This window comes from Ornithodoros turicata, chromosome 1 (assembly GCF_037126465.1).
Source record: "Ornithodoros turicata isolate Travis chromosome 1, ASM3712646v1, whole genome shotgun sequence".
NCBI lineage: Eukaryota > Metazoa > Arthropoda > Arachnida > Ixodida > Argasidae > Ornithodoros > Ornithodoros turicata.
This window is the reverse complement of record NC_088201.1, coordinates 14,776,791-14,802,390: the sequence shown is the minus strand read 5'-3', so window position 1 is coordinate 14,802,390 and position 25,600 is coordinate 14,776,791. Positions and strand designations below refer to the sequence as shown.

The following is a 25,600-nucleotide window of genomic DNA, read 5'->3' as shown; positions in this document are numbered from 1 at the left end:
CTCTTTAGGCAGACGATTGCGAGATTCCAAATACCACTCAATCCGAGATAAGATAATACGTTCCATAATCTTGCACAAGCAACTTGTCAAGCTTATTGGGCGAAACGAGTCTATTTGACTTGGCGCTTTCCCCGGCTTCAGAATAGGTATTGCTCGCGATACCTTCCAGCCCTCAGGGATAGTTCCCTTTTGCCATTGGTCATTCATCAACCGAAGCAATACATTCCGAGCCACTTGGCCAAGATGCATTATCATTTGGTACGATACACCATCCGGGCCCGGGGACGACCGGCGATTGCACGCTTGAATGGCTGTTTCCAGCTCCTGAGGGGTGAAGTCAAGATCCATCGCAGTATCTTCAGCATTGCGGTTTAAGTCGACAGCGCAAAGTGCCTCTTGCGTTGACACCTGGTACCCAGAAGTTAGGGACGCTGTCGATGGTTTTAGGAGTAACGCGCAAAATTCTTCTCCAGCAGCTGTTTCTGACGTACCATGATGCACGGTAAGAGCGCGGAATGGAAAAAGCTGACTCACCGGTGCTCCTAAGCCTTTCACAATTCGCCACATGTGTCCTGTAGTGGCATGTGGGTTTAATGTTTCACAGAAAGATTTCCACCGTTTGGAGGAAAGCTTCCCCAGATGTCTGCGGATAATGACTTTAACCCTACAGGCCTCTTTGTAATCTTCGATACGGCCAGTTCTACGGAAACGGCGCTCGGCACGGCGTCGAATTGCCCGTAGACGTTGGTACTCAACGTCCACAGACTGGTGTGCTCTTGGGGCTGAAGTGAGGATTGTCACTTTGTCCACCGTAGCATAATCGTATCTTCTTTCGTCTTTATCCTATGTCTCACATAGTGCCGTATGATTCTTTTACAGCTTTCGGCATTTTCGGTTTCGTATGTTAACTTCAAAAGCGCCTTGAAACTCCGCTTTGAACTCTGGAGTCATTCTCATGCTCCTTAGACATTTTTACTTTCCTTTCATAGCTCCGAAAGCATCTCTACATCGATCCGCAAAACGAAGTCGGAAAGTTTCTTGAACACGCAGCAATGTATAACGAGCGGCAACTCTAAGGAGACGAGATATTTAGAGGAAATGGCCAGGAGAGGGTTCAAGAGAGTTTGTTGCCACTTTGTTCAACAAAGAATAACGGTCTGAAAAGAGGCAAGAAGAAGCAAAAAAAGCAAAATTTGCTAAATGTCGTATGTGGAATACAGTAGCATGTAGCTCATAGCTCACTAAGCTAACGACAGTAGTCGGCAGTTACGATGCCGTCCGGCGAAAAGAGGCTCCTGTTTGCCATGTAATGGGTGCGCTCTTTGGAAGAACAACAACTACGTGAATGACGCTCTTTGGATGTCAAACAAGTGGCCCGAGTGTGCTGCTGATTGCAGGCAATGCTTGAGAGCTGCGCTGTATACGTTTCCTCATTTGATTCGCTTCTGTCTTCTTGAAAAGAAAGCTTCTGTTTCATCACCCTTTCAAGAACCATGATGCTTTTTCCAATGCTTCTGACTTTTTATACAGGCATTAATGCAGTTTCGTTGAGTGGCATTAAAATGGTATAAGAAGATATGTTCACAGCCTGCAACTAAAAGCATTAGTTTATCCCCAGCACGACGTGTTGACACCGCTCGTGGAGTGCAAGACATGTCTACGGCGAAACCTAAACACGAGGAACTGGTGCCTTTGATGTGGTACTGCAAGAGCTGTGGTACGTGCTGCACACAGGCAAAAAAATACGCATTCGACGCCTGCTACGTGGTATCCCCGAGTGAGCCTACGATAAAAGAGAAGCAAAAAGTTTGTTAGTTTCTTTTGGAATGGGGTTTGAAGCTTTTGGTTCCAACTTTACACATATTTCATTCTTTATTGCTGAACGTACATGTTGTCAATGAAAAAATGGCTAGGGAGCAAGCGAGCTGGTGAAGATGATGCATAATGTAAAACCCCGAGACTATAGGGAACACGAAGGGACAGCCACAACACGAAGTCTGTGTTGTGTCGTGTCGTGCCGTGTCGTGTTGTGTTGTGTCGTGTCGTGTTGTGTCTGTTCCTTCGTGTTCTCTAGTCTAGGGGTTTTACATTGTACATGTTGTACTTCCATTTATGACGACTAGGCGACATATGACAATGCATGTTATGCAATGTACGTCAGGCTACTTCCACGTCCTAACGAGATCCTTCCCTCTTAACAGCGTCGTCGTCTGTGCAAAAGAATGCCCTTGTGATTCTGCGGAAGCACATGGAAAGCAAATGAAAAACCTCAAAGCGAGCGAGAAGCTTCCTGATTCCAATTTTCTGCGACCTGTATATTTCCCCCAGATCAAATTACAGGCTGCAACTAATCGAGTTTCTGGCCGCTGTATAATTGCACAAGGCTGCTCCAGTGCAGAACGTGCCCAATTTATCGGCGAACCCATGCAGGCAATCTTTTCGAACTTTACGATAGATACTCAGCACAACGCGTCACTCGTAAAAGATTCTCAGCCTTCCTGTCTCTTGAAATTCGAGGGTTATTGTAGAACGCATGAAATATCACAATGGAGAAGCCGTGCTCTTTCGGTGACGCAGACGACAGGCTCTCCGATTGGGAATATAGTATAATACGTTTTGCCCGCATCATTTCCTGTTCCAGATATTGGGATAGACAATATATCCGATCGGGCTCATCTCTGTGTACTCCGTTATATTGATCGAGTGAAAGTCTGTGCCGCTCTCGTAATAAATAGCATCTGCGCGGCTAGGTGTCCTTGCCGTAGTTACATAAAAAGGGAATGAGAGAGAAATCTCCGTGACACCTTACAATGTTGACATCCGGTGACGCGGGCGAGACAGGTGAGAATGTCGGTACCTTCAACAGGTTTCTTCGTTGAGCACCTGCTGAAAATGACACCCTGTCGACGCGTTTGTAAGGTATGTGGGAGGTTGCTTGTCTTGTTGATGCCTCATAATACTACAGTAGCAGAACACGTATATATGCAGTTAAAGTAAGGCAGTCATCGAAAAAGCCAGAGAGCGACGGGTTATTATATATGCTTTATATTATATGCGCAGCGGAGGCACAAGTATATGGGCTTTTCTTCGAACCGTTCTTCGGAATCCGTTCTTTTCGCATTTTATTTTCTGTCGTTCTTGCGCCTCTATTATTTGCTGCGGCGCGAACATGTACTCAGGTGTCCCTTTTGTAAAGATACTGAAGTTTCTGTCGCATGCAAGCGAGTGTGTTCAGAACCTATTTCCGTTGAAGCCTTTGTTACCCAATAGGGTCACGACAGCCCATTGTGCGAGTCGTCTCCGTACGAAATCCTCTGAAAATTGCGACATATTCTGTAGCTTCGGAAAATCTACGCGTTCAGCAGCAGAGGAAGCCGCCTTTTGTAGCGTGTAGGTAAGACAGATGTACGCCTGCCTTGGTCATGTAGACCGCTTTTCGTTGAATTTCATTCCTCGCCAGTAGAGAAGCGCATTGGAGAACAGCGATAGCAGGCCTCTCTTCAAAACGCTTTGAGTGCACTTTAGTAACAGTTTAACTATACTTGTAGAGTCAAACCAGGTCAGCAAGGGAATCAAATCACCGGTCAAGGAATGCTTTCTGTCTGAAAGAGAGAGAGAGAGAGAGAGGGAGGAAAAAGAACACATGAACGTACAGTCAGTCTACGACTCTTTCTTTCGATCGAGTTACGCGGTGAGCAATGAATGTTGGTCTCGACTATACTACGAGACTATGAAAGCGACATTTCCTTCAGCTTGAGGAGTACAAGGCCTGTCCGCCTACCCTGCCCACTTCTATGCGTTCTACTCCTCACGTTCACGGGCTTTTCACCTTCTAAGTCGATACACCAGCTCGCTCGTATTTTTACTACTTCGTTCACTTTGAAGCAGCTCTCACTTTCTTTTGCTCACCTGTTTCTTTTGATTCTTGTCGTTCCCTCCTATCTAGCAGAAGCGCATAGTACGAATCAGGGAGAAAGAGACATCCGGAAAGAACTCATTTGTAGGCAATTGACCCGTGGGTCGCAGCAGTGATGTGATCCTATTTGAGCGTGGCCTCAGGTTCACTGCGTTGCACGAGACATGTCGAGACGATGCTGAGTGCTTTCGATGGGAAGATTTTTGAATGTTCGTTTTGGGTTATATAAGCAGCAGATGAACGTGAGTCGCATTTTCAAAAAGCGTATTAAGCGGAGTAACGCTTGCAAATATGAGGCCGCATTCGACTAGTGTCGAACATAAATGAACTCCTCTATCGTCCTCACTCCATGCATTTCCTCGAAGGCAACGAGAAGGCATGAGTTAGACTTTCATGAAGGCTTACAAGCTATTTTAGGGTTCTTTGCAAGTTGTCGGAGAATGGAATGATAAGATATCAGAAGCGGCCTGCTTGAGAAACAGCAGCGGAGGTCTAGTGCCGAATGCCATCTAGTAGTCTTAAGTGCTCTCAACGAATTCACCTAATCCATTATTACATTATACATAAGCCCAGAAGGCTAAGAAGTGCACTTAGAACACTTGCACGACATCTGCATATATGCGCTGTATGATTTCATATCCTTGTGGTTGAAACTGGAGCCCTGCACGGCCGGGCCGGGCCGGGCCGAGCTTTTTATTGGCTGTAGCCCGGGCCGACAAAATACGCCAGCACCGCGGGCCGGGCCGACAAACAGAGTGTTTTCGAAAGTCGGGCCACGCTGCTAATTCCACACAATGGAGGACTATTAGTTCATATCATCACGTGCTTGCGGCATTCCTGTGCATACATTTGCAAAAACAAGCAAAGTACACTGCATTATACCTATGATTCGACCCTCTATAGAACATTCTGAGATTCGTCACATAGGCGTAGTTTACCATCTTGTTGCTTGTAAACCAAGCACAACAAGTTACACATGTGACACCCGTGTGTAACCCATTGGTAGCAAACCTTTATTGGCGCAAGCAGAGCAAAGTCTTCAAAATCATTGCGGAAGCAAAGCCTAAATTTCCCTCGTTTGTAGTAAAGCCAACAGTGTCTTCGTCTCCCCCGTGGTGTCTGCCACTGCCCTCCATCTCCCCCGGCATTCCGGGACTCAACGTTAAAAAAAATAAAGTGCCACCGTCAGTCCTTCGCCAGATGTCATTGGACATGATGTTAAGCGTCTACACCGACGGGTCTTCCACACCTGCAAGTTCATCGGCCGCCTTCGTTATTCCAACGGTCCAGGTGTCTCACGGGTATCGCCTGGCACATTGCACTTCCTCTACGTCCGCAGAGCTTTACGCCATCTTGTCGTTCCTGCGGTATGCTCTGCATGAAGCTCCGCGAATGTGGGTTGTATACACGGACTCCAGGGCAGCCCTGCAGTGCATAGAGAGCATGGGTGCACGAGGTACATTGGCTCCAATTGTCACAGACATCCTCAGCGCTGCTCAGCGTCTTTGCGACATAGGTCACTCCATCACTTTTCAGTGGATCCCAGGTCACTGTGGACTAAGTGGAAATGAAGAGGCTGACAGAGTGGCTGCTGTTGCCAGACAATGCCAGGCGGTGATACCGAATATGTTGACCCGTGGTGACAGGAGGGCATTCTTGTCGGCGATGATCCTACCAATGGCATCCCAACAATATCGCCGGGACATTACAGACAGGTCCTTGTTGCACGCCGTCGATCCAACTTTGTCGTTTTCTCTCCCAGGCCGTTTGCCCCGCTGTCTCACCTCCCTTCTGCATCGACTTCGCCTCAATGTGGCCTTCACCCCGCAGTTCAGACAGACTAGGTTATGCGTGAACCAGCTCTTGTCCCAACTGCGGCATAGTGGCAAGCATTCAACAAGTCCTCATCGACTGGCCTCTATATAGGTCGGAGAGAGCACTGCTCCAGTCCCAACTGACCCGTATCAACAACAAACCGCTCAGCCTTGCAGCAATCTTGGGTCCTTGGTCTAACCCTGTGCAGCACCGTCAATGCCTGCACTCATTCTATGTGTTCCTGACGTCTTCTAACCTGCTTGAACTCCTGTGACCTCAGAGCTGTTGCCATGAATGCGGAGATGTGCTCTTCACAGCATTTCATCTCCGGTAGCCGACCGGATGAACTACTATCCCATCAGTAACGACGCACTCACGTGTGTGATATCTCATTTGCCTCTGTCATGTGTGTGTGCCTCATCTTTTTCATCGTCATCCCACTCCTGTACTAACCCGCATGCACTGAGGTATGGTACCGCAGTTGTTGCGGTGAATCACCTCATCCCATAATCATTCATGTAATTGTTGTTGTTGTTGTTGTCGTGACATTGAACGCTAAATATTTTTCATTTGCTAGTAAAATTGCCGTAAAACGGCTCGGGGCGACGTCTGGCGAGAAATAATCCCCAAGTTGTCGAGCAACAGTGATCTATGTCCCCCCGACAGGCTTGCTGATCCTGACGGCTACGTAGCCGACTTCTTTTGTTTTAGACCCAGTGTTATGCGCATGCAATGTAGTTTTAGCGCCGTACTTGAGGAGGGAGCAATGCGCTGTTGGTGGAGAGTTCGACACAGTGTTGCCCGTAATTTTCAATTTTAATTTTCTAAAACAAACTATGAGCGCAATTGTGACGAAAATTGTGACGAAACAGTACCGAGGGCTCAAGCTATCGAATAGATCGATTTTCTGAAATTGCAGCTATACTGCTTTACGGTATACCTTTAAAATACGTCAGTAAGCGGAATCCTTCCAACAAAGCATGTCATACGCTAGCAACGGCCTGCCGCAATATGTGGGGCTTTTTTTAAAATTCTTACCATGTACTTGCAGGATATTGTTTGCATTGCCGTGTTTGCACCCTTCCCTCTACATTTATTTGTACAAGTACTTCACTGCTATCGGCCGTGAAGCAACGAGGTACTTGACCGATATGCAGCTTACAGCTCACGGATTGTTCGTTCCTTCTGTTTGTTTTTGGCCTCAGACAGGCAAAATAAAATGGTTCAGGAAGGTTGAGCTTGCTGAGCGACGGACGTTCGGGGCCTTCCTATGTGATTCCAGGGCCACAGTCCGAACCTGAAAGTGCTGGAGTCTAGCCATTTGAACGATACACATCTGCAAACTTTCATGACCGTGTTTGCGTTGTTTTATCCGACGGTCATTGACCATGATATCGTTCTAGAAAACAAAATATTCGTATTCAGTTCATATTCATAATTTATTCATAATTCATACTAATTTTGGCTCGAAACTCGCAATTCGCACGGTCCTGTATTTCTAAGCCAGCCTAGAAAACGTGAAGGCCATCATTTTTCTTGATCTGCCTCGCTACCGTCTCTCCTCCCTCGTCCCGTCATTGTCATTTTACATATCATGTAGTCCCGTCGGGCATTGGGGTAATGGGCCACAACCCAGGTGGCGAATTTCCCCATTCATCATCATCAGTGTACTTGTTGTTGCTGTTGTTGTTGACATTCAACGATGTCGTGTGACAACAACAACAACAGAAGAAGTACTTTTCTCCGTCAAAGTCACGAAACAGACAACAGCCAAGACACGGAAAGACGCCGGACGATATATTATGACGTCACGGCACGAGTGATGACATCTCATATCGCTGGGGGACGGTGGTTTGACAAGCGGCGGAGATTCCTCGGAGAGGAGACTTGAAAGTAGCTGTAATGATGGAGAAAGTCGAGTTTACGACATAATTTTCAACCTTTACTGAGCGTGATAAGACACGAAATTCACCGCAGTCCATATTACAATCCATAAATTCCAGAATTGTTATGTCCTAGTACACTATTATGTACAATGAGGGGGGGGGGGGGTGATGCTGAAATAGCTTGCCGAAAGTGCAATAGATGGTGGTGGTGAAAGTGTTCGCCGTTGTCGGCCTCACAGAGGTGGGCAACGTCACGACTAACGCCCTAGGGAATGTGCGTCCTGGGCCGACTTCTAAGGTAAGTGTGCCGAATGTACAGTAGATGGTGGTGGTGGTGTTCCTCAGCGACATTACGAACAACAAACGCAACACAGCGTGAGAAATCCTGCGGAATGATCCCTCGTCCCTTGAGTCTTCAGAGGAACAGGTGTGCCGTTGGTGCTCCTATCCAGCAAAACCGTATATAAATTTAGCTTAGACTTTGTTGGATTTAGGAAGGCGCTAGTGTAACCTTATTGTTCATTTACGCAACACCCGTAGTTGGAGTAGAAGTCACGCGATGAACAAAACATGCAGGTTCGCACTCGCAAATAATAATAATCATATATTGCTTGTGCAGTGCGAGCGCATATTTAAATAGGATCCCCGTAGTTTCCCTGGCCAGCCTGTCAAAACAAATCAGCGCAAGGAACGTCGTGTGCTCATAAAAAATTCGCCAATTTGTTTGCGGTAGCCCTTGTATTTGTTGTTGCGCTGTTGCCAGTTACGGGTGAATTAGAAAAAAAGAACTGCTATTCGAAAGTAAGGGGTGCACGCGTAATAGAAAAAACACTTTGCAATTCATTTTACGTAGATTCGGTTCACTAAAGGTTTCAGCGACATAACACGATATACCGACATCCACTGGCGGCAGAAAAATAGCAACCAGAGTCAATCGGCGCGAAAAGATCACGCAAAGGCCCAGTGAAGCTTCTCCTGATGTATTTCTTTATCTCGCGCCATTTACAAGACGTGACATCCCGCTTTCACAGTTGCACGTACACGCCGAGTACGTGCTTGCCTCGTTATTACGTGCTCCTGTTATTTGCTCCCGTTGTTGATACGTTGTGGTATTAATGTGTTTTCGTTCGTGGAGATGTTCGCCCCCCCCCCCCTCTTTGGGCCCGTGGGATTTATTTATTTTTTTGTTATTTCGTGTTAGCGCCGCGACGCAACTGTGGCTCTGAGGGCGTACATACGTGGACAGATGGAGAGAGGATAGTAGGAAGGAGTGGGGGACAGGGGGGTTAGTGTGCGTCCTGGGGCGACTTCAGAGGGAACTGTGCCGACATCCGTCTGGAAAGTCTGTCGGAGAATCCAGGGTAAAACCTCAGACAGCACAGCCGGTGGTAGGATTCGAACCCACCACCTTTAGCACGACCTTGGCTACCACCACGGATGTTTTTACCTACTCGGCCATGCCGCTGGTCCAAACGTATTCGAATGATTCCGAAGCTGCATGCGTGAGCCCGAAAAGGCCACAAGAGAAGGTATACAGTGCTGTATACCTGACAGCGAAGCGAAGTTAGGTGCGAAGCCTTGAATTCACGCTGGACGCATCCCACGTGATTGATTGCAGAACAGTGGTGAAAGGCGACGTGCGAGTAGTGTGTGCGTTGCCTTAAAGTGAAATGCCGCTAGCCATTCTAGCTGCGCCTGGAGCCTTTTGGGAACCTGTGTTTACTGTACGGGACATCTTCAGACTTCCGAGCCAATTCACGAGAAAGCAATAGATGCATGTACAACACTGTTCTGCATAACTCAACGCTGAAACTGAAACCTACTGTTTTTGGTTCCTCAGTTTGATACTGGTAACGTCAACAAACAGTGAAGGTAGCAGCGAAGAATAACACGAAGTACTTCTACACTCTTAAAAATGAACTTCACCACATAGCACGCTCCTAGCCAACCATCATCCCGAATGACAACGTTCTCGCCCCAGATTTGTTGAAAACGGGAGGAGAAGCCTATTTTGTGCCGTGCATAATGGGCACAAAATAGGCTCCTCCTCCCATTTTCAACAAATCAGGGGCGAGAACGTTGTCATTCGGGATGATGGTTGGCTAGGAGCGTGCTATGTGGTGAAGTTCATTTTTAAGATCGGCTCCAGGGAGGACTCCAGTTGCGGACACTGTAATCATCCGGAGACAATTGCGCATATCCTGACAGAATGCCGTGCATACCATGCCATGCGGGAAACCCATCTTCCCCACGCCAGGCCTGGTATACTGACGGACGTCCTCTTCCCCAAAGGTTCTTGTGCGGAACGACTTTCAAAAACTCGCGGCCTCGTGCGCTTTCTCCAAGCAACGGGCCTAGCGGAGAGACCACTCTAGTGCACCGGTGCTTCTGTCCCATCAGTACCGGTCATCCTGCTTCTACATCGCTTTGAAGTCCTCAACTCCCCTTTCTCCCACCTTCTTTTCCTTTTTTTTTGGCTATAGTCGTGACGATGCCCACTTGAGTGCGGCCAACAACGGCAAGCTACCTCGACATCCCCCTCATTTTTAAGAGTGTACATACGACAGGTGAGTCTGCCTCTATCTCTGGTACTGCACATGCCGAGCGATGGTGGAAAGATGCATATGCATATATTTTTATGTGGCTCCGCTTCCGAATAGATATAGCAACGAGAGTCGGGGTTCCAGAGAAAACACACCTCTTTCGCACTGCATCTCCTGGATCGCAGATTTGAAAATGACAGCATGCTTTTAAGACAATGTTTGCAGGTTCTCTTAAATGCCACGCCACCTTTTCGCTGAAGTCGCAATTGCACGTTTGCTTCGCGCGGCATTCCTCTCGTGCAAGACGACACAACGGTCAGACGGGTCAGCGCCTCGGAGAAACGAACGCGGGCGAATCCACCGGTTAAATGAGCCTCAGCCAATCATGATCGAGAAGGGTCACGTGGGAGACCGGAGCCAATGGAAAGTAAATAGCCGGAATTTGGCGGGAAATGCCAGTGGCGACACTATTTGCGCGGCAGCGAAACCGGCTTACTGTGCCTCCTCTGGTCATACTTTGCGGCACGTGCAGCGTGTCGCCACACTAGGCTGACTTGCCGTTACGTGAAAAACTACTGCAATCATTATTAAGTTCATACATTTATTTTGTTCTAAGTTCCCGACACTGACTGTAAATCGCTGGCAACTATACAGAAATTCAGTTTAATTCAGAACACACGCTACTGAGGCACATCAACCAACCGCGCGCCTTTCAAGTTTCTCTTCTGGTAATGAAGGGAGAGCTAAAATATTTTTTTTTTCCTAGGAGGCGTACCAGTTGGCGAACATATCAGTGTGACGTGGCCTACCTGAACAACACAAACGGCATGAAGACAGACATCCTTTGCCTTGGTGCCAAAGTGCCGTTTCCTAAAGGTGCGTCCTCACTATGCGGATCGGCCTTGCCGATCGGCACAGTGAGGACGCACGTTAAGATTTTGAAATTCAAGAACAGAGGGATTTGATTTCCTTTTTGTAAATATCGTCCCTTCCTGACGTACGTGACCCAATGATTTTCGTCTGAAATCCCGTTAAAGCCGGACGCGTAATATCAGTGGAATTCTGAAATACCTGCGTGGCCCGTATCCCCGGTAACATCTGTCTGGCGTATATTGAAAAGACAGGGGCATGCGTGGAATCCGAGTAACGGAAGGAAAATGGCAATTCAACTCGATATAGTGTAACTGAAAGCATAGGTGGGACTGCCGATACGAATGAGGGGATTTTCTCATTTCGGGGTTTTATTCTATTACGGAATGCTGTATCCGTTATGTGTGTGTGTGTGTGTGTGTGTGTTGTAGATGGTACTATTGGTACTGTTGTTGAAATGAAGGTAATGTTTCTGCACTTCTTGTGAGACTCTGTGGCTTACATTTTGAGCAAGACCAAACTCTATACGAGTTTTAAATATTGAGTGGAGTTTGGTGTTATAAAGCACGGGTTGCGATGCCATAACCTTTACCAGGGCTTCATTTACATATGCATAAAATCCTTATATCCTGAAAAGTGCAGCGAGGGTTAGACACGTGGGAACTCTTCTGAGTAGCATTCATAGCGTTTTGCAGGCTGACAATTACTGAGTATCTTTCTTTTTGTGAAGAATAAAATCATTCTTAGCAAGCATAGCCTATCCTTCGCCGTTCGCGAAAGCGTGCCACAATAGTCTACTGTTTTCTTAAACAGCTCTAAATATTGCATTAGTCGACGGGCGACGTTTTCCAAACGAAATGATGGGAGTTTACGCTAAATAATGCGTCAGGTTATCAAAACGGTAAAAGTACAGTGCTTCGGAGAAGATCTGGTGTATGCTAATCCTAGTGGTGTGCATTTAACAGACAAAAAATGGCAGAAGTCCAGCACTCGCAAGTGAATAAGATAAATATTTAAAGCGATTCAAAACATTTATCTTACTGAAAAACAAGCTTTCGGACGGAGTCCGTCCTTCATCAGGTGCCATTTATATGGAATGTGAGCGCAGCTACATGTTCAGTCTCTGCTAATGAGCATCGCGTTTTGTGCAGACTAAAATACTTGGCGTCAGCAACAGTCTGAACTTGACCACGGATTCCGGCTCATGAATCATGACCAGAGTCTCGGTACAGTTCGGTACAAGCGCTGGTACAATTCATCTTACTAAATATGTAAGGGTGTTCCGAATAACTGGTCGACAAGAGATAGAGATTCTCCGGTCTCTTTCTTGGTTCGACGGTAAGGCACTTATGAACGGTGAATGATCCGCTGCCTACCCATTCAAAACATTTTAAGTACACCACATATCGAACGGAATCGCGGCAGAGCAAAACCCCAATTATGTTTGCTTGACAGGAGAGCAGACAATGCGGATCGCATTCCTAAGCAGGACGTAGCCTTCTTCGAGTGGGTAGCTTCGTCGGGAACAAACAACAACAGATACATGATGATGATGATGAGATGAGGTGATTCACTACAGGCGTTGTGGTACCCGGGTATAGCACGATTCCCCCGTCTAATTTCCCCTACGCCGTCTCCTCCGTGTGTCAGTTCCCCCGTGGCCCGTGACAGTTTCTGCGTAGGCTGCCTTTCAAAAAGGAAAGGAAGACTTCGCTGGGCGTCGACTGTGACCCATTTTAGCCGTCCGTATCTAATCATCAGTGGTCAGCTATATATACGGGCCCTTTTTGCCGGTACTCAGCATTCATTGAGTACCCTTCCTGAGAATATCTGTCAAAACCACCAATCGTATGAAGGGAGCAATGTTCCACATGGGCCTTAAAGGGCTTCAGGTAAGCCTCGACCTGAGTCCGCCACGGAGATCCTCAAGAGCCACAGAGGATAATACTTTGCCATACTTGGTGGGTACATATGCGACCTGCAACACCGCAATTAGAATGGGACAATTGCTTGGAGACGCTTAAGGTGCTACGGAAACTGCTGTACCGCCGTTTTGACATGAAAAATGCTGGTTTAAGCGCCTATAAAAGGCAGAAAAACCTCTATCAAGGCACTAAGACTGAAGTTATAGACATAATAAATTACAGCACATTCTTTCGTACTTTGGGCTATACGAATGGGGAAAGCAGAGAAAGGAGTGGCTTGCGATGACACATGAGAGACAAAAATCAGCCCTTCAACTATTGTCGCACTTTTATTGTCAGGGCTGTCGGAAGCAACATAAACGACTCGTTACATGACACCAGCGCATAGAACTAGAAATCCTATAATGCAACGCCATCCATCCAATGCCAGTGACCCGTTCCATCCAATGACGCTATAGTGATAGCAAGAAACCAGGGACTGATCTCCAATACAACCCAAATCTTGTTATTTATCCGCAGTTTCAAAAGCGCCATTTCAAGCAATACAGGAGTTGAAAATGGCGGGTATCGTAAAGCGACGCTTTCCACAAGCATTGTCTGTTTATGCTGCCGAGAAGACGTTTAAGCATGATTTTTGAGGAATAAAGCGAGTTACAGGCGTCTATACCAAACCAGGCAGTAACGTTGAAATTGATAATAATAATAATAATAATTCGGGATTTTACGTCGCGAGACAACGGTGACCATGAGCGAAGCCACAGTGGTCGGGTCTGTATATTAATTTTACCTGACGGTTCTTTGACGTGCGCCGAAACCGAAATTGATGAGTTCCACAACAAAATTCAGCATTTTTGTGGCATTTAGATCTGGCGCGCTTTAGCCTCGGCATTTAAAAATGAAAGATGAAAAGAGTGTTTAGCCTCCTAAACCAAACCAAACTATTCTTCTGTTGCAACCTTTGTGAATCACTTCACTTTCACTCCTTTGTGAATCACTTCAAGGCGGGAGAAATGCGACGGGTGTATCGGGGGCGGTGGAGATGACCCGGTTACAGTATTTCGAGCCGGGGGAACCTGGACGGGGAAGTTTAAATCGGGGGAATCGTGCACAACGCCAGACACCCTACCCCATCACATGTGGGCTGTTGTACGAGTGAGATTAGGGTCAAGTGGATGGTGCTCAGCCGACAAGCCCACAAAGCAGCAAAATTCCCCGAGTTTGTAGTTGTCGAGAAGAAAAGTAGGGGGGGGGGATATATTTATTAGGCGAAAAGGAAAAAAAAAAAACGGGGGAAAGGTCCGCCAAACGAGACGTCGGCTTGCTGTTCCAGAAATAAATAAATAAATGGCTGGAAAAGTATGGCTCATGCACAACGTAATGCTGTAGTGGGACAGTACAGAAGAAAGTGTGGTTAAACGAAGAAACCCAGAGACAGGGGACACGAAGGAAGACGAAACAGACAAAAGCATACAAACAAAACAGACTTCGTCTTGATCTTGTATTCCTCCTCCGGAGCAAAAACCGGGACTAGTGTACTAAAAGGGGAAAATCGTTTATCGTTTATTTCTCGTCCAGACTATCTGGAATTACACAGACTGTCGTCTTGTCTTGGAGCCACCATAGTATTATGTTTCACCTTTTTGTAACAACAACAACTACATCAATGACGATGGGATGAGGTGATTCACCGCAGCAGTTGCGGTACCATACCTCAGTGCATGAGGGTTGTCGTAGAATTTCGAGCGTGTCCAATGTGTACGTCATAGAAAACGTGTTACAAACGAAGCCGACGTTCCCGCTTGGTGAACGTTCGTTGATTTCCACTCGAGGCTTATGCCTGGTTCTCGCTGCAATTTCTCTCCGTTGCAGGTATGGTACAGATCGAGTACTGACGCAGTTGTCGTACGACACGCTGTTCAGACACATGCTTTCTTCATACGGAAAGCGCTTGTGTTTGACCAATCATGCCTCCACTCTTTCTACGTCTATCTATCTATCTCCACTCTCCCTTGCGCCTTCGCTCACTGGTCAGCTGCGTAGCCGGAGGTAATCCGTACCACATGGAATCCGGCCGAGCCCAACTCTTGCGGTGCGTATGCCTTTTTGGTTTTCCGTGCTTCGTTGCCATGACAACCGTGCCGCGCAGCATCCGTAACGCATGACAATGCGACAGTGCGAACCAGGCATTAGTATGTGCCAATTGTCTCTATGGCTTTCACGTAGAGGAACTTTAAAGGTACTGTAAAGCAGCACCGATCAAATGTCATTTAGTGTGACTATTCGGAAGTCGAAGCCACCAGGACAAAAACTGCGCAAGTTTCATTCCAATCGACGGTGCAATTAATTAGAAAATTGCAATTAAAGATTACGGGCAACACTGTATTAGGTATTCGAAATGAATCCGTACTCCTGCCACATACGGCGGCAACCACATTGCATGCGTATAACACTGGGCCCGACATAACAATCCACCACAATCCACCATAAAATCCGCCCCTGCAATCCACACAACGATCCACATCTGAGGATAAGCGATAAAACGGATAAGCGAACTGAAATGAAATGCTGAGCCGTTGAAAAAAATGTGTCAGACGTTCAAGAAGCCAGACAGTGTCGGGACTAGTTTGTTCACAGATGTTCACAGGGAGAGGTTGTTCGTTCGAAAGAGGCCGCGAACACAAGGAGCGCGCAGGCGCAGCAGAGAAATAGGGAGAGCCTCCATCGAACAGCGGCAGCTCTGGATTACTTCGCAAAAAACACTGTTAACAGGGGCTTCAGAATGCATAGGTAAACAGGGAAACTAATAATATGGTTACTAAAATAACGAAGTTCCGATGTAATAGTGTGTAATACCAATTTTCAGTGTTGCTCGCTGTACAGGGGGTTGTTTGACACCAGGCGTCGCACCGCTCCACTACGCCGCATTTTTCATGGCAAATTAAAAATATTTATAGCGCGTTGTCGGTCGTATGGTTCCGCATATGGTATTTAGAAGCAACAAAGTCTCTAGTCACATCACCGGCATATCATGCTTCTCTACTGCTTTACAGTACCTTTAACAACAACTTTATTACAAGATGGTGAATGGGGAGTTTCATCGCTAGGATATAGCATGAGGAGATAATGCACGGGGCGTTTGCTTCAGTACACCTTGGACTGTGCTGTTTACCTCTCTCCCTTGCGCCCGTTGCTTAGCTCTGTTTCGTTTTCACCAATCTGATCTGGAGTGTGCCATATAGTTCCAGAGAGCATACCACCGGAGAACACGCCAGGGATTGAACTTCAATGTGGCAATGCATTCTCATTCTCCGGGGTTCGAAGACGTGCCGCAGGGTAGGACTGCGGATAATTTCAAACAACCATGGTTCCTGATGTACCTATTCTATGCTAATGCGTAGAAAGTATGTTGATAGTCATTAATATCCTTATCGCGGTTAACTGAGATTGAAAGGGTTGTCAAAGAATAGAAGCGCTGCCTTCACGGGTTAGGGAGCAGCGGTAGAGCGTGCGTTTCAAACTACAGCCCATCTGCTGAAAGAAGAGGGGGGGGGGGCGCGATGCATAAATAATGCAAATAATGTGTGAAAAAGAGGGCCCTGTGGGCACCCTAGAGTCCTTACCATCGTCATAAGGTGGTCCACGCATACTAACTCTATTAATCTGTATTCCATGTTTCAGTTGTGTGGAATAATTTCTGCGAGACCTTTGCCACGTCAGCGTTGCACAACAGTAACGACACGAACATATCCCATATATTGGTGTTTACATCCCACACGCGTAAGTAAGCTCTTTGTTTGAGCGACCTCGTGATATCTTTAATTATTGTGTAGACCTTTATCAGCTTGCTATACAATATTTTCCGTTTTCTTAATGTGTACTATGTCACCCGTTCCTGTTTTCTTAATGTGTTTGTTCATCAGCGGATGTAATTGCTTATTACTTTTGGCATGACCTCCTCGATTGCAAAGGCATACCTTAGAAAAGTCAAACAGCATCTAGAAGTCTTGGGTGTCATATGTGCTACAGGTGTCAAGCGGTCCTCTGAGTTGCCCATCGTTTTATAAAACCTAAACTGCCAACGAGAAATGCAAATAACAGCCAAAATAAAGTTGTTGTCGTCGTTGTTTAGCATATTCGAATTTCCTTTACTTATCACGCTTTCTTGGCACAGATAAGACACACATTGGTGTGGTTCGCTGTGATGCAGTTACTAAGCGCACAGTCAGTCAACAACAGGACCAGTGTGACAGCGTTGCTTTTTGGAGTGTGTTTCTCTTCATCTTCGTAGATTACTGAGCACTCTCAAAGCAACCTTTCGATAGCTTTAGTTTTCATTACAGCTGACTTTGTCGTGACTTAAATCCCCATCTTTTTCTTCTTCTATCACATCACATCATTACAACTGGCTACTTCCTTCTTGCCTGCGTGGTGAAAAAATTACAACTTCCAGTACAACCCCCAGAATGAGCGAATGACTGAAATCACTACCAAGGGTTAAATTTAGCCAATCGTTTACACAACCTTTGGCACAATGCCCGTGAAGTCAGCCAATGACGCACGGTCACCCAATCAACATGGGGCTCTCTACTGGCAGGCAGAGGTTCAGGCTCATCACTCCTTGCCCTCTTCACAAGAACACAAAAATGAAGTTCATGAGAATTCAGTGAATGCGTATTTCAACGAAACCACAGTCGAGGGAATGTTTGTTCGAACAGACGAACATAGAATACAATTTCGGCCGCTAGGCGTCGGATGTCTGACATAGCTTAGAGGATACCAGTTATATTCTTGCAAGAAAAGCGTTTCACTTTTCATCTATCGCTGTGTAAATACTCAATCAGCATTCCTTCTGTTTCCTCGCACGTCTGTGATGCAGTTTGCAGAGGTACACTCGCTCCACGCAGGATGTGTGCTTCCTTATTTTACTTCTTCAGGAGAGCGCAGTATGCAAAAGTTTCAATTGGTGTGCCATGAAAAACAGGTCCCGCGTCGTAGCGCTTCCAACTTTTAGAATCTTATTTCTTTACAATAACAACCTTTACCTACTTGCTCAGATCCCCTTTCTGCTTTAATGCAATCGTAAACAGTGGTTGAGATATCTCCTCACAGTTGGTGCTCGTGAATCAAGCATGAAAACGCCGGGAACTGTCAGATTGTTGTCGTCGCCAGCAAACCTGTTGTCTCCGTTTTGCGTGTGCCCAAACTCTGGCTTTTCACATCACGGACATGATCCACCAGCTTGCGTGCGCATCTGCCGTTTTTCCTGTTATTATTTAAGTTTCTGGGCTTTCAAGGAGTTCAAGAACGGTGGCCTGGCTTGAGATATCTACTTAAACCATGCTGTCTGAAATGATATCGACGTCTTATTGAGTGTTGGAAGAAGGAAGATATCACTTCCATTTTACCCTGAAAAAGAACGTGCTTGCTTGTGATTCCAAGGCCATCTCTCTGTCTTTAGTTATCAAAAATTATTTTCTGAAATTGCGCATCTCATAAGCTCCACGGAAACTCCAGCCATACAGTAGAAGCGAACTCTCTGGCCTATCCACATGCATCTCGGCTGCCCTATAAACTTTTTCTTATAGCAGAAAATATATTACCCACCAATCAACAACAACGACTACATGCATGACGATGGGATGGAGGGGTGGATATGTTTAATGATGATAAAAAAAGAAGGGAAAGGATAGCCATGGGATAGGGTATTTCACCGAAGAAGTACGATACCCTAAAGCGGCGCATGTGGCATGGATAAAAGATATGAAACATACACACATGCACATACACACGACGTAATACATGGCAAGTGAGATAATTCGAGGTGCAACAGCACCAAAACACAACACGGAGAAGGAGACACCACAGAACGCTGACTAACAACTGGCAGACAGTAGCAGACAAAGAAAACTAATAACAAGTTCTTTACGGTTGATGTCACCAGGGGTCTGGTATACGCTCGCTGGCTTTCTTTCACAGTAAACCAGTTGTTAATCAGCGTTCTGTGATGTCTTCTTCTCCGTGTTGTGTTTCCGCGCTGTTGCACCTCGAAGTATATACCAATTACCCCAAGTTTCAATCCTATGCAAAGTGAGATAATGAACGCCGAGAGGCCCTGTAACTGTCGGCATTAGCAGTTCATCTAGCCGATATCTACTCAATGGGCGTGGGTCCCTAGCGGTGCAGTTGTAGCGCCCTTGGTGGCTAGGCTAGAAAGGAAGGACGAAGAATAAATGAGCGCGCCTCAGTTGATTCCTGGCAGCCGCTCAGCACGGACTCTTGTTCTGTCCCGCTAGTTCTACATAGTCGTTGGTTCGCGTTGATTTGTCTATTGTTACTAAATGTGGTCTGCCGCTGAAAAAAAGAAAAGAGAGAGAGAGAGACAGAAAGAAACTGAATTTTATGTTTACGCTGGTATTCCCTCTCGCGCTTTTTTATATTGATTTTCGCTTCATTGTTCAGTTTCTAATGACGGTAGAAACCGATTGCCTTTACAGCTTGCCGTCAAATTAAAGGTGCTGTCCCAGGTATTCTAAAGCCCCATAAAAATGGGAATTAGCGGCTCGTTCCAAAGGAAAGGATCTTTAGAAAGAGGTTTCTGAAACACGTTTCTTTGTGTTTTAAAGTCGCCATTGAATACCGAAAATACATGTCGCAATTCCAATAAAAAAAGTTAATCGTGACACGTGCGGTATCTCTTGTGCGACGACGTGCGTGACGCAAGAAATGTGCATGTAGTAATCGCGTCCACGCATGCATGATCCTACAGCCGTGTTTGGGCGTTGAACCGCCTGGCGCCAGCTCTTTTGCCAATTCATTCGCATGTTTAGAACAGTTTTGAAACCTCAACAGAAAGAGTGAAAAACAGTCAACAAAAAGCAAACGGACACGAGCACAAACAAAGCAGAAAGAAACACCACTGACCGATTACAACACCACCACCAGATACACTGATGATGATGAATGGCGAAATTCGCCACCTGGGTTGTGGCCCACTACCCCAATGCCGACGAAACTGCATGAGATGTAGAATGACAATGAGGAGACGAGGGGGAGAAATGGTAGCAGATCCGCACATAAGGATGCAGAAAATCCAGGAAAATCTGCAGGACCCGACGGTGATTACATTTTAGAGCAGAGTGGATAAAAGTACACACATTTGCACTTCTCATCAAATCAGAATTGCGCAGTGGATTTCCAAATTGGTGGAGTATATTTTGGGAATAATTTCAAAACAGCTTTTATGCAAATTATACATTTGTTAAGGCACCTGCTGAAATGGTCCAGGCCCTTCTGAACGATGCGAAGCAACGTTTTACCGGCACCCTAACATTCACCAAAGATTTTCACCATGATCAATATCTGTACCACGTAATTTTAAATTATGACTGATTTACACCTACAGAAGTAGGAAAAGTGGCATTCTAGCATTGAAACAATCACTGTGATGGAAAGTCAAATGTGCTTGTAATTCCTTTTCTACTTCTATTGTGCGTCAGTGTTTGTGGAGATGCTGTCATCTGGGCCTGTGTGCCTCACAAAGTGCATAAATTTGTGGCCTTTCGTTCGTCGCCCCCTATCCTCCTTTCCCTTCATATGTTTTATGTTTAGTGAGCCCTAATTAACGCGTCCTTTGAGTAGCCACCCCGAGTGTTTTGGGGCTAACATCTCCATTGTTTTCCTTTTCCCAGTCAATCACCAATCAGATATGCTTCTCAATTCTACACCATCGTTTCCTTCTAGTCGACGTTGTATAGCAAGTCTCAGAAGTCGTGACTTTCAAGAAACACGAAACACTTGAACATAAAAGTAATATGCAAGCTAGCAGGTGTTAATTTGTCTCGTGCTGTTCGTTTTGTGTTCTTTCTTTTCCCCAAGTTCAGTGTTCCAACGTCACGAAGTACTTGTCGACGTTTTTTTATTCTCCGTCTTTTTAACAACAACTTTATTTTGTGATTGTGATTGGGCACTCTTTATAAGAATTATGTGGTAGCTGCCAATTTGCTTCAATATCAATTCGCGGTACCGAGACAGCTATGTGACCGTCTGATGTCGTCTTTGTATTGTGGCGAGCTGGTACAATGGCCGGCTGCCTATGAAGTGAGGCAGGTTATGGCGACATAGCGTTGCTCCTCCTGGAACTATTACTGACTATTCAACGAACGCCTCTGACACCCACAATTGTCTCGCGACGTAAAGTCCCGAATTATTATCATTATCTTATCACACCGCACTTCGTCAGGAACACTTTGAGATATACAGGGTGTCTCATGTAACGTGTCAATAAATTTTATTTAAAGAGAACAATAAAAGAAAAAAAAACGACCGTTACCTTTCTGCTACTTGAGTTACAAACAGGTGATACTTTTGATGTAGCACCTGTTTGTAACTCAAGTAGCAGAAAAGTAGCGGTCGTTTTTCTTTTATTGCTCTCTTCAAGTAAACTATATTGACACGTTACGCGAGACACCCTGTAGAGTTTTTAATACTCCCTCACGATTATTTCTCTTTTCCTTATACGAACTAACTAACCGACACCAAACAGGGTACAGGATATATCATCTTAACTGGAACGAGGGAGCGATAGAAAGTGAGATTGGAACGGAAGTTTTTTCATAAGAAAACAGAAAATAGTTTTTTCCCTCGAAGTTGTGGGCATCGGCCCGATGATAGTAGTTTCCTCCGAATCACCGTTTGTTTATGCTGTACAGTGCAAAATGTAAACGCAGTACAAAGCAAAACATTTGACGTCTGAGAAGGAGCCCTTCCTTTTTCAGTATATACCGCCCCTGAAATAGAATGGAAGGAAGTCGTATTTCTTCAGTGCGATTATTTACTTGCTGACTTCTTTTTTTTTTTTGTCATTTAGAGTCTGATCGCTTGATATCTGATGCTCGCTCATAATTTATTATAGTGTGTAAAATTATTGACGAGGGCCTTCCAGAGTCCTACATTTCACACACACGAGGGTAAATGGGCTGCCACGTTTCTGTAAAGCGTGCTTTGTCTGCTGTACACACGTACGTTGCGGTGAAGGCACATCTACGAGGGGTGTTCAAGTCAAACCGGGACTTTCCATTTTTTGCAAAAGTAAAATGAATTTACAGGCGAGAAATTAGTTCTATTTTTCAACGTAATCTTCAGCTGCACTAATGCACTTGTTCCAGCGTTTCACAAGGGCTTCGATGCCAGCAGCGTAGAAATCCTTACCGGCGCGTAGCAGCCATGATCAGACCACATACTTGACCTCGTCGTCGCAGCTGAAGTGGCGGCCGCCAAGGAGCGCCTTCAGTGGCCCGAAGAGATAGAAATCGCTGGGGGTGAGGTCTGGACTGTAAGGGGGATGTGGCAGCAACTCCCAGCCAAGTTCCTGTAAGGTGCGTGTCGTGAGATGCGCGGTATGCGGGCGTGGATTGTCCTGTAGGAGGAGGACTCCTTTGGTGATGAGGCCCGGCCACTTTTGCTTCAGCGAGAGAGCCTGGCAGGTTCCCTGAGAACCTGGCAGTAATATGCACTATTGATGGGGGTACCACTGGGCAGAAAATCAACATGAACAACGCCAGCCTTGTCAAAGAAAACCGTGGCCATGACCTTACCCGCAGACGGGGTGCTTCGGAACTTCTTGGGAGCTGGCGAGCCTGGATGCTTCCACTGTTTTGATGCGCGTTTAGACTCAGGAGTGAAATGGTGCACCCACGTTTCATCGCACGTGATGATCCGATCAAAGAGCGGCTGTTCTTGAGTGTTGAAACGGTGCCTTAGCTCTCGGGAGATTTCGAGTCTTCTCTGCCGGTCAAACACGGAGAGCTGCCTCGGGACCCAACGGGCACTAACTTTCCGAAACTGGAGGTGTTCATGAATGAGAGTGTTCAACGTTCCCACAGAAAAGTCCGTCTTTCGAGCCAGTTCGAGACATGTTATCCGTCGGTCCTTGAGGATCAGGCGCTGCACAAGTTGGATGTTCTCAGGAACTCTGACACTGGGCTCTGAGCCGCCCCGGCCGGGATCGTCCTGCACTGATATAAGGCCATCTCGGAACCCTTTGCACCACTCAAACGCTTTGCTGCGGCTACGTGTATTGTGGCCATACTGAGCCTGAAGTCTTCTGTGAAAAGTCTTCAGACGACTTTACGCCTTCATTCACGAGAAACTTCATGACAATTCGCTGTTCGATGTGCGCGCTCACCTCGTTGTCGGCCATCTTGTCCAGCACGTGTCTTCTGTTTTGCACAAACTTTGGACCACCACGTGGTGAACGCGGAGGCCTGTCGCGTTTGAAAATGGCGAAAAAGAAGTAGCGCGAGCCATTTGTACACTCAGGAGACAGAAAGTCCCGGTTTGACTTGAACACCCCTCGTAGTTTAGCTGTACTTGAATTTTTGAAAGTAAACGTAAAATATGTCAAACGGTATAAAAATCATAATGGTGGTTAGGCGTTATGAAGTGTGGTAAAGTGAGTGGTCTCATTTTATTCTATAGCACGATGCAATTCTTCCCTGTCGCTGTGCTAAAACATACAGACAAATGGACAGACAAATATCTCGTTTGGGTTCTTCACGTCGTGGTAATACCGAAAAGCCACTCAGAGGCAACATAAATAATGTGGTTTATCCCCGAAGATAAATACGACCATAGGGCAGTGCACACCGATGTACCCTTGTGTCGTCCCTGTCTCGCCTGGATAATCGGCCATACTCCACCGAAAAGGTGCTGGCCAGCAAATCAGCTCGTACCTGCCATGCGCGCCCTAGTGCAATTTGTCGTCTCGACGGACCTCTTTGACACATTGTGACGCTCTTTGTTTTTAGTGCCTTGAGACTTCGCTTTTGGTGCCAAGCTAGGTGATGATGTTCTCATTTATTCTTTCAAAGCGTTTCAAAGCGTCGAGGTTAGTGTAGTTTCCCTTTCTTTTATTAATAACGCGTCCTGGAGTAGCCAGTCCCGAGTGGCTCGAGACTCCCATCTCCATTTTTTTCTTTTAAAATCAATCAATCAATCAGATAAATACGATCATACAGCGATAAGCCTCGCGGGGCGACACGCACCATAACATAAACTTTCCTTCAAACCCAATTAACGGATGAAGTAGGACACAAAGCTACGCAAGCATAGGAACAGCAGCGACAATTTGAACACGCGCGCATCTCTCTCACTCTCTCTTTACAGTTTTGATTTTTTAAATTTTCTTATGGAACATTCGGATATGACTCCGGCTATCCATCTTTCCTACCGGACGGCGGGGAAGCCCGCAGGTTATTCGCTTTGACAGACTCGAGAAGGATGAGAGTGCCAGAGCACGGTGTGGGCCGCAAGGGCGACTCCGATGCAAGTTGTTCAGTGCGCCTGCGCAGAAGAAGAGGCGCTTGCTCCCATGGAGCATCGATTCCGGGCGAACCCGTAGTAGTGCACGAGGGGCCAGCTACGATAGGGGTTTCGAGTTCTTCGCTCTACCGGGTCAGGGTCCCGGCCACGCTCAAAAACGACGCTTCCGAGTTTGGAGCAAAGTACGTGCATACTGTCCTATCATGATACTGTGCTCTTTCGATGTTTTTTTCGTTCGTTTTTCACTTTATTGGATGTGATTTGTCGTGCTCATTTTTCTTACATTGCCTCCCGCAGACGCTATTTTCTTTTCTTTCACTTCCAAACGACGTATACATGTTGATTGTTTACTTAAGCGTGATTGTTTACTTGAGCGTGAACCATTTCGCTCATCTCCTTCTAAGTGGTTACGAAATAATACATGGAGTCATTTTTAGTTCTTTATTTCGTTGACTCGCGTTTGGGCTTGGAATTTGAAAATTCCGGCGGTGCATGTTTTAACTGGCTCGATGGTTGGTGGGTTGTTTGGAGAAAAATTGCTGTGGGCCATGAGCTACCTCCATGAGATCCCACCTCATGGAACTATGTTCATGGTACTGGCGATTGAAAAGAGCGGGAAGGATATAAATGCAAAGTCGTGAGGATGGCGGTTGCGTTTTTTATTATTATTGTTTTTAGTAGCTGGCTAAATTCTCTCTTCAGCGGTTTTAATTAGTTGGTTCTGTCTCCTTTCTATTTTGGGTGTCTTGGCTCTTGGGCAACCTGGTGAAAGATTACTTATCTCTAAACTACGCGTGGGTCAACAGAAACAACTCAAATATGCTGCATGATTTGAAGTGAAGCAGACCTTATTCGGTTAATATGAATGAGAATGTGTTAAATAACTCCTGTAGGGTTGTGTCCAACGAAAGGCGGCTTCCATACGTTTTTTCTTCATAAAGCGAATTCTATTGCATCTAGTCAAAACATCTAAGTGTCAACACTCCTCTTCAACTGCTCCGATACTTCATAGTCGCATTAGGAAAAATATCGATAGGTGATTGATCGTGAAGAGAAACGAGGGGAGATGTTAGTCCCGAAACAATCGGGACTGGCGGACGCGTTAATTAGTGATCACTATTCATAAAACAAATGAAGAAGAAGGAGGGTGGGGGAGAAAGAAGAAAGGCCATAAATCTATACACTTTGTGAGGCACACCGCCCCAGACGCAAGCAAACAAATGGGCTAGATGAGAACAGAAAATGCACCATATAAGTGAAGTACACCAAATTGCGTAGCTGGTTTCTAAAAATAATTCTTTTGTTATGATTGCTGCTCACCAATTC

At 46.0% G+C, this 25,600-nt stretch overlaps 1 protein-coding gene across 1 annotated transcript in view; it reads left to right on the top strand.

Annotated features, from left to right (window-relative positions):
• LOC135377525 (prolactin-releasing peptide receptor-like) overlaps positions 1-25,600 on the top strand; it is a 774,729-nt gene that overhangs the window by 674,635 nt on the left and 74,494 nt on the right. The window contains exon 1 of the mRNA XM_064610008.1: positions 24,371-24,456. The gene's annotated coding sequence lies outside the window, so the exon portion shown is untranslated. Of the gene's footprint in view, positions 24,457-25,600 lie in introns of the transcript that reaches the window.